Source organism: Pleurodeles waltl, chromosome 7, assembly GCF_031143425.1.
Source record: "Pleurodeles waltl isolate 20211129_DDA chromosome 7, aPleWal1.hap1.20221129, whole genome shotgun sequence".
NCBI lineage: Eukaryota > Metazoa > Chordata > Amphibia > Caudata > Salamandridae > Pleurodeles > Pleurodeles waltl.
In genome coordinates, this window is record NC_090446.1 from 70175132 (window position 1) to 70192178 (window position 17047).

The following is a 17047-nucleotide window of genomic DNA, read 5'->3' on the forward strand; positions in this document are numbered from 1 at the left end:
GAAGGCGCCATTTGCGCAAAATGGATCCATGGTGCTTGCACTTTACTCAGTCAGGTTCAGGTTGGGGGTTCGGTCCCTTCCCCGACCCCACACGCACACACCCGAAGGGGGACCACACAGCACACTCAGGGACAGTGGCGAAACGTGGTAGGATCTGCAAAAGAAAAAAGTATGACTTTTCTTACAAATAACATTTGTCATTTGAAATGTACCCTTCCTCTTCCTTTCCCTGTTTTATAATCAGCACGACGTTTTTGGGGCCCTTTGTTATAATTTCTGCAGGTTCTGGAGGGTCACTTGGGGCTTCAACCCACACCTCAGCACTGAGGTTTTTATCTGCTGCATCACAGCTTCCCTTTTCTTGCATTGTCAGAAGGGCTGGGGCAGACTCATTCTTTACCAAACCTCCATTCACTGCACTTTTGACAAGTTGGGCCATTCTGTCTCCAATTTGTATGAATAAATCAGATTATTTTCTAGTTATCAGCATAATTTTGATTTCTCCTTGGTAATCTGCAGTAATCACTCCCCCTAAAACCTGATCAATTCTAAGAAATTCTAAAACGACCAAGACCTAACTTCACATCTAACAAGAGCACATCAGGTAAAAGGTTAGCTGCTGAAGAATATGACATTTCATCATATATGATCAGTTAAAGTTTTGAAAACTCTAGATGCTAAGCTAAAGACCTAATGCAGTCTATCATATGTATATTTACCACTCATTACCATTCAGTAGCCCCAATAAATGATGCTACTCTGAGCATGGGAAACAAGGTATTAAAGACAGCCTGAACTTGAGGACTGCTACCCTTAGCGGCCAGGCTGGATTCTGATCCACGTAAGGAAAAATCTCATCATCTCCCAAATAATTTAAAGTTAGGGTGAGCGAGGGTTTCTCTTCTAGGTAATCCTAATCTCTTCTTCCACAAATTATCATGGCTGAACATTTCATTGCTTGCATGGGAGGAAAAACACCCCACTTCTGTATACAACCAAAATCATTATGCAGGTATTTGTGAAAGTTCACCTGCCTTCAAACTGACTTGACCCATGATCTCTCACTCTTTATTATGTCACTCAAACATAGGATGGAGATTTTATTTTGATGGCTAGAATCCAAAGATTGTAAATCTAACTTTGCATGCCCCTACTAAATCATGTCATGATATCAGCCCAGGCTCATGCTTGACCCTTCAATCACGGAGTTGGGTGTAAGATTTAATTTCAGTTTCAAACTGCTTCTCCCAATGACTTCTAGGAGGTTCTATGGTCAAAGGCCAGTAGTTCTGCACCATACTGAACCAGCGTTGGCACTTTCCCTTTGAAAGCTAATAAAAGACACATAGTAAATAGTTCCCATATTCACAACTAGACTTTTCTAAACCGCCAAAGGTTATCATAGAGTGGACAAACACCTGACCTAAATTCCCTGCCTAGATTAAGAAAGCAGAACATTTTAAACCAAGATATTTATATGAATGTTCTCTATCAGATTTCCTCCAGTCCGCCACAAATCTATACTCTTTGGGTCTGATTTAGATGTCAGCAGAGGGGTTACTCCGTCGCAATGGATATCCCGTCCGCCAAAATCTAAGGGCAAGATTTATGAAAAAGGCCTTTCGCGAATCGGAAATAGCGATTTTTAAGAAATCGCTATTTCTGATTCGCAAAATGCAATGCATCACATTTGCGATTCGGTAATAGCGATTTCTTAAAAATCGCAAATGCTATGACCGAATCGCAAATTGCGATACCGGCCCCATTCGCACTTATGGGCCTGTAGGCCCATATTTGCGAATTTTTTGCATTTCCAAAATTGCAAATTGCTAACTGGAACTCACAATTTTTGGAAATGCAAAGTCCAGGGTGCTGGGGGCCTTAGGGCATGTGTGCTTTACATGTAAATTTTAAAAATGCATTTTAAATGCATTTTTAAAATTTGCACATGGTTACCACCATGTTCAACTTGGTGGTAAATAGCGATTCCTTAATGCCCAATTCGCATTAAGGAATTGCTTGTTACATGTGCTTTCGAAATCGCAAATACAGATTCCTTATTTGCGATTTCTAATTTAGAGAGTCGCAATTTGCGACTCTCTAAACAAGGTTGCAATTTTAAGGAATCGCCATTTTAGCGATTCTTTAAAATTGCATTCAGAATGCCTTTGATACATTCCGAATTGGCTTTTTACATTCACAAACGGGCATTCGCACCGTTTGCGAATACAAAAAGCTTTGATACATCTGGCCCTAAATCCCTTAGGATATAATAGCATTTAGATTTCGGTGAGCAGGATATCTGTCACAGTTATGATGAAATAACACCTCTGCTGGCATCTACATCAGGCCCTTTGTTTTCTCAATATGTAATGTGAGGTGATTATTAATGCATTATTCATGAAGGGCCACCTACTTTCTTGGCAGACTGATTAAGAAAACATGAGACTTGGGCTCTGCCTATTCTAGGAGAAAAAGAAGCAGTGTCTTTGAATTGAATGGGTAAGTCTGTCCGGAGATAGGGCAGGGGCTAGCACACGGCCACTTTAATGAGTCAGTCAGTAGGTCCACATCAACACAAGGGACTGAAATATATTCTGGAGACATATTTCAGGTAGTTACTTTTTCCAGAGTTGTTCCCTGACAATTAGATCAAAAGCCAACCAAAAGTAGTTGAAGCCACAGCAGTCAATTCAGCCTCAATTATGACCCTGTGAAAGTCACCGCCATTAATCAGGATTGAGTCTGCCACCTCAATCGCGATGCAACCAATCACGTATACAAATTCCACCTGTAAGGTGAGTGTGGCACATCCACCACAGTTCTGTCAGCTGGTCAACACGCCACTGACCCGTAGCCATAACATAACTGCCTTTGAGGCATAGTAATTACTTTGAAACCTGGAACAGGAGAGATCTACGTGAATACATCTCTGTCCCCTAGTGCTTCCTATGAACCTGCAAACTGGTATTCATTACCTGCTGGGCGTGTCTCCTGTAGTAGTGCCAGTTACATCTGAGGAGAAGTGTCATCATTAAAAAAGAAGCAAGGGCACATAGCTCAGACAGTCCTCAAATTCAGCTACTTGGCATCTTCACACCTAAATCTGTCTAACTTGTAATTGGAGCCAGTGTTTTCAAGTGGAGATCGCAGCACAAATAAGTATAAACCCAAGGGAGGTTTAGAGAGGAGTAAAAATGGTTCACCAGCTACAATTCTAAAATTACTACATCCCACAAGACCACAAAATAGTCATATATGTACTCCATCCTAGCCTAGGAGTTAGTCTAGTAGTGGACATGGTCACGCACAGGTACTGCAACACCATCACTTGGTAAATAATGGCTGTAGAGATTTAAAATAAAACATCATAAAAATAATGTTAAATTGAACACCGTATTTTGGCTTTAACTTTTTTAAATATTTTGTTTAGAAATATCATATTTAAAATAAATTAATATAGTCTAATTTAGTCTAATTAATTATGAATCATTCATTTGATGAGTTATTGTGCTATAATATTTTATTTTATTAGTTCTAGTTTATTAATATTTAATTTAATTAGTTTACAATTTTATTTTTCATTAAAATATTTGTTTGTATTTAAAAAAAAAAAATACATTGTATTCATGTTTCCTATATTTTGCTATAGAGATATCTCTGCTATGGTTGTGGAGATCTATGCGTAAAAAATTACTAGTGGTAATTTTACATCTATTCAACCTTACTTTCAAATGGTGGAGACATATTTGTATGCACTTAGAAGTGGAGAGTAGCAAAAAAGTGCAGATTTAAACCTAGGCGCAAGAGTAAATTTACATGAGAGTAAATCTACATTTGTAAATTATCTTTCTGAAAATGACCCTTTGTAACAAATAAAAATTAATGTTCACAAATGGTCATATCTTTAAATATGAGGCAAATTATGATTTTACAAACTTCGGAACACAAACTTAACGGCAACTCAAAAACATTATATACAATACATAAAACCTGACACACGACATCAGTGCACATAAACATAATTCACATACACATGCAAAACAAACACATCAAAACATTCCTCTTTTCCAGTGACTTTGAGTCTCTCAATGCTTTCTCCCAGCAAAAGAATCATAAATCAGAAGTTAAAAGAAAACAAAATGCAAAAGCAAATGACATAGGAGAAAACTAAAATAAGACAGACCTACTATCTAAAAGGAAAAATAAGAGAAACCTAAAGAAGACAAAATAAACTGCGACAAGAAGGCACAGGAGGAAACTTGAATGAAGGCACATATTAACGCTCAACGAAGAAATTGCAGAAACTCAAAGAATACACAAGAGAACATTCCACAGAATCAAGGGAAAAACCTCTAATAAAGAATTTGGCAAACTGCAAAAAAATAAAACGAGAAAAATTTAAAGTAAAACAACAGTTAATTTTCAAACATTACACTGCTAAAGGACACAAACAAATGCACAACAAAGACCCAAGCTAAAGCTCATTGTCCAATTTCCTTTCAGAGTGCTCAACCGTGATGGTTGAGGGCTTTGACTTCTGATATCTTGCGGCTTGACTTACTATAGATCATGAGCAACTGGGCCGAGTACCCCTTCTGCACTTGGCTTTCAGTGGTAGCTGTGGATGAGCAGTCAAGGCTCCCTCGGGGAAAGTACAGATATAGGTGAGTGAACATGACTGATAAATCAAAAATCAAACAAAATGAACAACAAATCAATGTCCAGTCAAATACTTGCTTTTGTAAAAGCAAAAGAAAGATAAAGGGCCTCATTACAAGGCTGGCTGCCTTGTGGTCTGCCAGCCTTCGGGAGAGAAGACCACCGCAGTCCCGGAGGTCTTCTCTCTGAGCCAATTACATCTTTCCCACTGGACTGACGGGTTAGAACCAAGGTTCCCATCGGTCAGCCCAGTTGGAAAGGTGCAGGGGCATTGTTCCCGGCTCACAATAGAGCCGGCGGCAATGCTGCTGCATGCAGGGTGCACCAGCACCCTTGAAATGCGGAAAACAGTGCTCTTTTCAAGGGTGCTGGTTAGGAGGCCCCCTTGTGGTCCCTGGACGTGTTCTCCACCGGCATTTTCATGGTGGGGAAACCGCCATGAAAAGCCTGGCACGGTCAGCACAGTGGCACTAAGTTTAGCACTGCAGTGGCTGACTACAACCAAGACCAATGTCAGTCCATTGGGAACAATGTTCTCTGCGGGGGCGGTGGTCCTCAGGCGGATTTGCCCGTCAGAGTTATAATTGAGCAGGCAGCGGTCAGACCGGCAACCCTAGTGCGGCGGTCCTCGGACGCTACAGTCGAAATTAAGCCCTAAGTATTTTATTTCTACCTCGACACATGCAATCAATCAATCAATCAATCAATACATTTGTGGAGCGCACTAACCACCCATGAGGGTCTCAAGCCACTGAGGGGAGGGGGGTGCTGCTACTGCTCGAATAGCCAGGTTTTGAGGCGCTTCCTGAAAGTCTGCAGGCCTTTGGTCTGTCATCGGAGCAATGGAAGGGTGTTCCAGGTCTTGGCGGCAAGGTGGGAGATGGATCTGCCTCCGGTGGTTGCTCTTCGGATGTGAGGGATGGTGGCGAGGGTGAGGTTGGCTGAGCGGAGTTGGCGGAACGGGGTGTAGAAGGTGAGTCGTCTGTTGAGGTAGGCTGGACCGGTGTTGTGGAGGGCTTTCTGTGCATGGGTGAGGAGCTTGAAGGTTATCCTTTGCTGACGGGGAGCCAGTGTAGGTCTCTCAGGTGAGGAGTGATGTGGCTGTGGCAGGGTGCATCGAGGATCAGGCGTGCAGAGGCGTTTTGTATGCGTTGCAGTCATTTGCAAAGATATTCAACATTCAGAAGCACAATTCTCATTGAGGTCAGAGCTCTAATAGTTGTCTGGTAAATCCCTGTCCCAAATTCCTTTGTGTAACATTTTCAGGATTATTCCACATTCACTGGTGGCTGCATCCAGGGAATGCACACTATAACGGCAAACTCACACTTCCCTTTTGACTCTTCAGGATTATAGTCAAAAGTGTCTATGGTGACACCACTAGCCGCGAGACTCCTGGGGCCCAACTAGCCCAGTTCATGCATTACCTGCTCTCGCAACACAGGAGGAGATCAGTAGAGTAATGGGTGCTCTCTGAGCTAGCACCCGCGAGCCCTGCTCATTCTGGAAAAGTCAAGCTGCTCTTGGTTCATGCAGCAGCACCCAGCGGTATGGACTGTCTCTCCTGAGTGGTGCTTCCGGAGTTCTTCTCAGTTGTCAGAGCAGCTTCCAGCTCACAAAAATGGAGTAAGTTGGCTTTACTTGGAATGGGGGGGTCCTTTCTTCACTCCCAACTGGAGCCCAATATGGGTTTGATGTTATCCACGGCATCTTCGGCAGCCCTCAGGCCACTCAGGTGCAGTTCCTCTCACAGTGCTGATCAAGCTCATGGAACATTGCCTCAGTCTTCCTTTCCTTTGGTATGTTGGTACCGGCAGCCCCTCCTGGCATAGGGGTTGCTGTGGTACTTGAACAAGATAGGTGCCGACTTTCTTGGTGCAGACTCCCAGGTAAGACAGCCATGGGTCCCAGACATTCAGCAGTGTTCATTTTACTTGTGGGCCCCTCTGGCATATGGGGTCACCTCAGCACGGAGGTACACGTTCGCCCAGTTCTGCACAGTGATTCTCTCTTAGCTTAGTCCTGTGCAACCCTCTCCTGGCATAGGAGAGTCACAGAGCCAACACAGTAAATTGGAAATGGCCCGATTGGTACACAGCCTCACACCTTGCGCAGGCAATCCTCTCACCGGGCTCCCACATGACCTTGCTCTCTCCAACTCTCTCCTCTTCCTCACAGGGCACACTGGTCTTGGCAAGCAGGCAGGCAGGTGCTTCAGACTCCAGGACGGAGGTTCTTGGTTTCCTGGGTGATGTCCCCTCACCTAGCAGGCCTTTGCTCCCAGTCCTGTTTGCAGACAGAAATCTTGTAGAGCTTTCCCTGCTGGCTGCTTGGCAGATGACAAACTTTGAGGTCTGAACCGCCCCTTTTTATAGTTCATTTCCAGACACCAAAATGTAAGTTAGGGTCTGAGTCTTTGAAGATTTATGTTGGAACTCTGCATCTTGTGAAGTGGACGCCTCTCCTTTTCTTCTTTCCTGATGAAAGGCTATCTGTCACAGCAGGCAAGGCTACAGAGCTGATTGTCCCACAACACAGTTCATAGGAGGTACCAGAGTTCATACCTGGATGTCAGCCACAGTTATATGTGCATCAAAAAGTTAAGCCCAGCCCTACTCTTCATAATTCCCTTCGCAGCAGCACCTCCCTTTCCTAGATGTTTCCAGAACCCTTCTTTGTGATCTCTCTACATCTCATGTCTTCACCAGGCAGGGGTGGGTTACCCAAAATGGAACCCAGGGTCCTCCGTGTAATGTACCATTGCAGACACACTTACTTATACGTTCACAGCACACTTAGACCCATATTTATACTTTTTTTGCACCTCATTTGCATCATTTTTTGATGCAAAAGCAGCGCAAACTTACAAAATACGATTGTATATTGTAAGTTTGAGCCAATTTTGCATCAAAAAACGCCGCAAATACAGCGCTAAAAAAGTAGAAATATGGGCCTTACTGTCCAGCACTAGGACCTTCAGAAATTGTACACATGCATTTAACACACACACTCTGTCTGCACGCATTGTTCAGCACTGAAGCTTTTCTGTATTTACAGGGTGTGATATTTTCAAACACACACACTGCCAGCACATACACTTACCATGTGGGCACTGCACAACAATTCACCCTTTATGGACTGTACTTCACACAAGCACACACACCCAGCACATGCTCTCATTGCTTACACACTGTAAAACATGTCATATATTCCTTAGAGGCATACATACTGCCAGTACACACTTATAATGCACAGTGCCACTCTATCCCTCCCCTCCAGGGCAGTTAAAATGGTCCTGTTAACTACTACTGATCACAACATGTTATGTTGCCACCACCATGCACGTGCTGCTTAACTCCTGAAGAAGGCAGTAGCCTTCCACCACTATCAGGGTAGCACTTTGGGCAGACCTCCTTGTCAGACAAGATCCCAATCCGTGAGACAGGCCTATGTCGTGGTGCTCATGCATTGTTTGTGTTCACCTATGACAAATCATCAACATTAAGGATCCAGACAACAATAAGGCCCATATTTATACTTTATTAGCGTCGCATTTGTGCCGCTTTTTTACGCAAAAGCGGCGCAAACTTACAAAATGCAACTGTATTTTGCACGTTTGCGCCGATTTTGCGTAAAAAAATGACACAAATGCGGCGCTAAAAAAGTATAAATATGGGCCTAAATTTGGGCACTCAGGGCAGGGGTATACATCTTTTCTGTACCTACACTCAGGTTATATTCACAGGAAAGGTGAAATGAGAACAAATGTGAAAGCTCCTATTTTAATATTAAGCATTGGCAAAGCCAATATGTAAGGCCTCATTAGGATAACACATTTGGGGCCAGATGTAGCAACTTTGCAAATTGCGACTTGCAATTTGCGAGTCCGAGCGACTCGCAAATTGCAACTCGCAATTTGCAATGCAGAACGGTGTCTCAGACACCGTCTGCGAGTCGCTATGGGGTCGCAAAGATCCACCTCATTAATATTAATGAGGTGGGTCGCAAATTGCGGCCCCATAGCGACTATGGGCACTCACGGATATGGAGGCCTGCTGTAGTCAGCAGACCTCCATGTCCGTGACTGCTTTTAAATAAAGCAGTTTTTTTTTTCAAGTGTAAAAAAAAAACCGAAACCTTTTGTTTCGGAATTTTTTCAGGGCAGGTAATGGTCCCTTGGCCCACTACCTGCCCTGAAAAAATAATTTGGGGTCCAGTCACAAAGGGGAAGGGGTCCCATGGGGACCCCTTCCCATTTGCGAGTGGGTTACCATCCACTTCAAGTGGATGGTAACTGCGACTCCATTTGCGACCGCGTACGCAGTCGCAAGCGGAGTTGCATACCACTCCGACTCGCAAATAGGAAGGGAACACCCCTTCCTATTTGCGACTCTGAAATGCATTTTGCGAGTCGGTCCCGACTCGCAAAATGCATTTCTGCATAGCAAACTCAGGTTTGCGACTCGCAAACGCGATTTTCGCCATTTGCGACTCGCAAACCGTTTGCTACATCTGGCCCTTGAACACAGGTTTGTCTGTGCTGCTTATCTCTTTGTGCAGTGTTTTTATTCCAGAATTTCCTGGTGCTGGTACCATGCATTCTGAATGGCGTGACTTCAATTCCAAACCGCAAGCAGCAAGCTTGTGAAAGGGCTCACAATGTATACTATACACTCCCTTTGTTGCACTTCAAACACACCAGATGCAGGCACTTAACACAGAAAGTGCAGAGTTGTAACCACACTACAAACAAAACTAGAAGCCAATTTGTACATCAAGGAACCCCAATACTGTCTGTCTGCCCAGAAGTTGATTAGAGACAAGCTGCAAAACACCAAAGTTATAAGCACAGATAAATGTGCACTTTCTAGAAGTGGAATTTCTGTGATAGTAATAAAAAATACACCTACACCAGTAGGCAGCATTTCTCACCACTATCACAACCATAACAAACATGCCTACGCTACCCCTCATAAATCAGACAATATCCTTTACAAATAAGGCAGGGCATATCCAATGCAATCCTATTAGGCGGCAGCACTCACAGCAGTGAGACACCAAGTTAGGCTGTTTGTCACTACCAGGAAAGGCCACGCAACATGGCACATGTCCTTCCTTCTACCTACATGGCACCCTGCTCAAAGGGCTAGCTAGGGCATACCTTTGGGGTGACTTACATGTAGTAAAAGGGGAGTTCTGGACCTGGCAAGTACATTTAAATGCCAGGTCCCTGTGGCAGGAAACTGCGCACACAGGCCCTGCGCTAGCAGGCCTTAGATAGGTTTGACAGGCTACTTCAGTAGGTGGCGCAAGCAGTGATGCAGGCCCACTAGTAACATTTAATTTACAGACCGTGGGTATAGCAATACCACTTTACAAGGGACTTATAGGTAAATTAATTATGCCAATCAGGTATAATCCAATCATACCAAATTTGTAAGAGAGAGCACATTCACTTTAGCACTGGTTAGCAGTGAACAAGTGCTCAGAGTCAAAACGTCAGCCAACAAAGGTCAGAAAAATAAGGAGGCAAAAAGCTAAAAGTCTGGGGAACGACCCTGTAAAAGGGCCAGGTCCAACAGATACTAAATACAAAACAAGCAAGCATGGCCCTAGACAGAGGGAAAAAACAGAAAGTCCCACAAAATCTACCAAAGGCTACAGAAGGGTCTCTTCATGCCTGCACTTCTGTCATGCACAACAGTGAGAAATTCCCTCTTCTGTTTTGTTTGCCTTTCCTTCGAAGAAAATATACTTAAAATGTAGCCAATGTGCATGTCTGTGCTGCAAATAACTAAAGGAAAAGCAAGCACATGGCCAACAACCAATCAGAGCTTGGGCCCTGGATTTTGCAATGGAGCTTGGCAGCAAACTCTGGCCACAGTGGTGAGTGTTTGAGTGGTGGAGCGCTTGAGGTGAAGGCTGGTAAAGTCCATTGTGAACTGTACACGTTCCCCGAGGACAATGGAGAAGGGCAGATGAGCAAAACGTTCTGGAGGATGTTTTCACTGGCATTTCACTGAATCCCAGCTGGCCTCTCATGGCATGACACATCCTGCACACATCTGTGGGAAGCCATGGAGTCGCTGCCTCCGAGGTGTACTCCAAGGAGTGGTCCAGGTGCAGGTAGGTAGAGATTGTGAACCTCAGGGAGCTTCTTAGGTATCTGACTCCTATGTATCTCAGACTCATTCCAACGCAAAAGCTGTTTGTGTCTTTTCTAAGCAAATGCCTGCCTGTATCAATGCTTCTCCATGCCTCTAGTGATGGTTTAAGAGGTAGGCCGTGAAGAAAATCTACTTCGATATAAAAAAATACACATCAGCTAAATGCCATAGGTTGATCCAAAATTGGGCATTGCAAAGTGGAAATGGCTGAATGGTTGGTCTGATCCAAACAAGAAATGGATGAATGGGACTGACCAAAAACCAACCTCTATATGTTACTCTCTTTTTGATTGTTAGGTGTTGTGTTGACATTAACTCCAGCACACAGCTGAAGCCGTCTGCAGAGAGACCTAGCAATATTTTCATCTAACTGGTCTGGGATGCTTGTGTTCCCCTTCAAAGGGACCTGGGCTAGTAGTTTGGGCTTTACTATTTGTACTGGACCAGGCCCAAAGCTGATTTGCATCTGGCTGGTTTCTGGCAGAGGTGGCATTGTGAGAAAAAATAGATGGACTTTGTTACAGTCCTGAGTAATTACCAGTGACTGAGTTAATTTCAAGAAATCTACCAATCAGTTTTTTTTTTTCGTCAGATGAATGTTCATTACTGTAGGCAGCTATGTATTTTGTAATGTGCATTACGGGACATCCCTATGTTGCCTGGTGTCTTTGGAACCAGATGGTTCTGGGAAGCAAGAAGGCTGATGTTTGAGGAGCTGAGTGTTGCTTTTTGATTAGAGTTGGATGTGTTATTAGTGGAGCATGCATTGAATGGCTGGTACTTTGTTTCTAAGCATGTGAAGAGTGTGCCCGTGGAACATTTTGAATAAGAGCTTGTGTATTTGGAGTAGGTGGTCTTGATTCTAGAAGAGTACACAGTGACTAGTGCATGGTTTTGTTGGGTCATCTAAAGGTAGTTGCATGTGTTGTTTGTTTCAGTATTGTGTTTGTTGACTGAGATGCAGTCAGATTGTTGATGGTACAAGCCTGGATCATCCTGAACAGGCAGACGTATGGAGGTGGTGACAGACCGAAGACAGGGTCAAGTGTGTGGGTATTGGTAGGAGCAGCACATTGTTAAGGGTGTGTACCTACAGAGCATGGTGGGAACTAGCTGTGTCAACTCACTTTTGCGGCTAGGCTTATAAGGAGGGGTTGGGCCAAGAGTAGGTAAGTTTTGTGAGTGTTGTGTTTAGAAGTTTGGTATTTGGTTTTCTAGGGATTGCGGAAACAACAAGGCGCATATTTCAGATAGATGAGGTGTGCACATTTCAAAAGTTGGCCATTTGGCACAGAGACATTATATCAGGCCACATAAGCCCTCTGTGAGGAGAGGAGATGAGAGATGTGGAGACTGGAGGAGAGGGGAGAGGAGAGAAGAGAAGAAGAGAAGAGAGAAGAAGAGGGGAAGTGTCGAGCAGGACAAGTTAGAGTAGAGAGCAGTAGGGATCAGAATGGTGCATTGTGAAGCGTGCCTGCTCAGCACTCAGTGCTGTCAATGAGCTGTCTCTGAGAGCACCAGCAGAAAAGATTGCCGGGTAGAACAGGAGAGAGAAACTTGACCTGAAAGCAAGAGAGAGTCATAATGAAAAAAAGCATGATGGATGAGTAAGACATGGGCAGCCAAGGAGATGGAGGTAAGACATGGGCAGCCAAGGAGATGGAGGTCCTTGAAAACTAGACCCAAGAGAGGGGAGATAAGGGCCATAATGAGGGAGCAGAGTCTAACTAAGGAAAGAAGAGTTAGAAATCAGAGAGACCATTATAAAGGTGCATTTGCATGTCCAGAGCCTCCGATGCTGGCAGATGTATGCTATGTGTTCCTCATCAAGTATGCTCAGAGTTTATTGGAGTTTTAAGGCTTACAGAGATCCCCACCGTTCGTGCTACTATCTGTAGATGATTTTGCATTTAGTCCAGACTCATTTTGGTGACATCCAAATACGCCAGCATGTAAGTGGCATTTGAGTCAACAAAGAAGGGTAAGACCTGGCCTCGATAGCACTGCTGAATGTTTAAAATGGCTGTTGGTGAAATAATTATGTACACACTGTGAGAAATTGGGTTTCTGGTTGAAGGGGTTGTAACCCTGCTCAAGAAGCAACCACATTTCTTGTCAGAGTGAAATGCAGGCAAACCCCAATTTAACCTGTACTTAAATCTCTGTTAGCTTGGCACAAAAGAAGCCAGGCTTCACTTTGAGGCACTGTGTAAAGTATTTGTGCAGCACTTAAGCATTAACAGAGTAAAAATTATACCAGAAAAATCCCACACCAATTTAGAAAACCACAGTAGAATTTAATACATTATTTGACACTGAAACAACAAAAATCCAATTAGTGGAACAGCAGATATGCAATTTTAAAGATTTAGGTCAAAATAATGCTTAAAAGCACAAAGCACCTATAGTGATTATCTGGCCGCGCAGGCAGGGACAAAGTCACAAATTGAGGCCGACCATAATGGAGTGAAGGCCAAATACAGGGACCAAGTTTGTCCCATTGAGAAATGTATCTTAAGTCCTGGTTGCGGAGCATTGGGCTGCAACAGTTCCAGGCAGTGATGTGAGGTTCCGAGTCAGAGATGTGTCACACAATGGTGGTTTTGAGGTCACAAAACTGCGATGTGAGTTCCTGCATCAAAGATGCATCATGCAGCGGCCATCCCGATGAGTTGCTGCACTGCACGGCAAGGTCCTGCAACAGAGATGCATTGCACAGAAGTGGTTTTGATGAGTTGCATGCTGTTATAAGAGGTCTTATGTTGAGAACTGGTCACCCAGCGTCAGTTCCAAAACGGAGCTGAGAGGAGTTGCGTCTCACCGCTTCAGTTCTGCTGAAGACCACAATTGGGCTGGCAGAACACTTTTAGCCCCTCTTCCAGTGGTCTAGGACTGGAGGGGCACTACTTGGAGTGTTAGGTCTCATAGCAGGCAGTCTACGCGCAGCGTTCAAAATGCTTGGAGCCTTTTCTGTCCCTGAAGCTCTGATCAGGATAGTCAACTAGCTCTTGGAGTCACTCTGGGGGTCCTGGGTTCAATATGCAGGTCCAATCCTTCTCACTCAGGCAGCAGGGTAGCAGAACAGCAGGGCAGCAGGGCAGCACAGCAGTCCTTCCTGCAGTGCAGCAGCACAGCAGTCATTCTTCTGAAATTTCCACAAGTCCAGAAGTGTGTTGAAGAGTTGAGTCTGAGGTGTCATCTTTGAAGTGGGAGAAGATTCTAGAGTCCTCCCCCTACAGGGGTGTTTGAAATTTCCTGCCTCCCTGGCCTGGCTTGTCTGTGGGGCACAAATGATTAATGTGAAACTCTTTCTGAGTGTGCCGAGGCAGTCTTTGTGATGTGAAAGTGTGGTAGGTGACAGTTCTGCCCCCCCATCAAGTCAGAAATGACCCATCTTGCCAGCACCCATTGCCCCTTTGACTCACTGTCTGGGAGTCATATATAAAGATCAGCTACACCCAGTCATGTGACCCAGGGTACAGGCTGCAGGCACCAAATGTTTGGGAAAAGAAAATGACAACTTTCTAAAAGTGGCATTTTCAGAATTATGATTTAAAATCCCACTTTACCATTAAAAACGGATTCAAACTACAATTATTTAGACACCACACTTGAAACTACTACCTGCTCCCAACTGAAGTTATCACTTATTAAATGTAATATGGTAAATCAATGTTTTCCCATTGGAGAGGCAAGCCTTGCAGTTGTGAAAAATGAATTTAAGAGTTTTTCACTACCTGGACATATAAACGTTAAAAGCACATGTCCAACTTTTTAAATATACTGCACTGGTTAGTCATGGTGAAGTGTGCAGAGTCAAAAGGCCAACAAAAACAAATTCAACAAAATCAGGAGGTACAAAACAAAATGTTTTGGGGAAGGCCACCCTAAGGCTGACAAATCTAACACACACCCCTAGCATTCTACGCACAAGACAATAATTCAAAGTGCAGTGTGCACACCTCTTGCACGATGGATGTCTAACTAACTATCCAAAGGGGAAGAGATATTATTATAAGGAACATGCTCCCATGACAAATCATGACCATCACCCCTCTCCCCCTCCACCCAGTCAGCCATCCAAGACTAAGGCACTCATTATGACTTTGGCGGTCTTTTCGTAAGACCGCCGAAGCCGCGGGCGCCTTAAGACTGCTAGTGCTGGTGGTCTTATGACTGCCCTATTACGACTGATTTTGGAATTCTGCACGAAATCGGGTGGAATTCTGACACCAGTCGTGCTGGCGGTTGGCAGTGAAGAGTCGGTTCTACCACTGGCACCGCCACGCAAATAGGACACCGCACGCCGTATTACAACACATAATACGGCGTGGCGGTGTCCTGATGGCAGGGAGCTGACGCGGTGGAATAGACGGGATCCGTCCCCTCCTCAATGGACAAGGTAAGTGGATCGTCCGAAAGGGGAGGGTGTGAGTGCTTGTGTGAATGTCATGAATGCGGGGGGTGTTTGTTGGTGTGTGTCTGTGTGTGAGTGACTGTGGACAGGATGAGGGTGTGTGTAAGTGTTTGGGGGTTGAGGCAGAGGGTGCATGTGTGTAAGTGGATTGGGGTGGGGTGGGGTGTGTGTGAGTGTTTGTGGATGGGGTGAGTGCATGAGTGCGTGAGTGCGATTGAGCCGATGGAAGGGGTGAGTGCGTGTATGAGTGTGCATGTGTATGTAAGTGGACAGGGCTGAGTGTTTGTGTGAGTGGACGGGGAGAGCGGGTGAGTGTGTGTATGCGGTGTAGGGGGAAGGGGTTGTGAATGCATGTATGCGCTGGAGGGGGTGGGGGAGTGAATGTGTGAATGAGTGCAGTGTTTGTGTATGTATGTTAGTGGGAATTGGGGTGTATGATCTGAGTGTGTGGGTGAGTGGGGGTTTGAGGGTGCATGTGTGCCTGTATGTGGACGTGTGTGCGGGAGTAACCGAGCGACAGGAATGTAGAGTCCTCTCGCCGGGATTCAAGACTGAGAGCTTTTTCTGGTGGTGCACCTGCCAGAAAAATGCTGGCAGTCTTCCATGTCGTAATACCTCTAGCGGTATTAGATCATTGGTCGGCCTATAGGTGCTCACCTCCAGCCTGGCAGACCACGGAAATGCCTGGAGACGGGCAGAGTATCAATGGTTTAGCTTAGGCCAAACCGCCAAACTCGTAATTTGTTGGTCTTCACTGCTGGCCCATCGGCAGTGAGCCCTCCACCACGGGCCTGGCAGTCTTAAGACCCCCAGATTCATAATAAGTGCATAAGAGTGTGCAGGTGAAAGTTAGTAAGGTAACCGCATCCACAGACCAACCACATCCACAATCTTCGAAGATAAAGAGAAGTTGTGGTGAAATTCCTAAATTCAAATGTCACTCATTTCATTGATCAACGACTATCTGACATTAGGTGACATCAGGTAGTAACTTCAGTTTACCACCAGACAGGCAGGACTTCAAGGGGCTCTTGGCGGTAAAAGGAGACTGAGCAAGGTGGCCGTCCAGCTTAAATACAAAGGTGGCGGCTCAAAGACATCAGAATTTTTATTGCCCTTTCTCCATGAACATGCTAATAAATGTTATAAATATCCTTGACTTGTTGTGGAACCTAAAACTGTAAGTCAAGAAGAAGTACCATGAAGGAAGTTATTAGTTAAAAGATTAACATTACTGAATTAAACATGGGGAGAGAGCACCTGAACACAGCAAGTATATGCCACAATCACTGCAGATTACAATAAATCCCTGTAAAACGAGCAAAGGAGAACCAGGCCCTGGCCTGGATAATGGATTCAGAGACTCAACCACAGAACTGATACAGGCATTATAATTACAGGGCTGTCTTTGCTACTATGTGTCTTTAGGTGTGATTAGAGTGCTCGAAATGGCTGCAGGTGAAATAGACTGAAAAGCCCTGGGCTAGCCATAGCCAAGAAGACCCTGGAGAAAAATATACTATGTATCTTTACTCAGAATGGAATAACGAAATTCTGCCCATAGCCAGGTGCAGCATGATTGTCTGGGACTACCTTCATCTGACATAGTCACTTTGCAGGAAGATGCATACATCATAGGGCTGGAAATTTCCTGATTCTAGCAAGCAGATAGTGGTGTACTTGTTTGGTGGTGTCTGTAGATTAGCTTTCCCAGAGCTTCACTCTGCCAAACCTTGTGTGGAGCATTGTTTCAGTGCTCACCTACTCATGAAGACCCTAGAGATCACAAGGCCTCCCAATA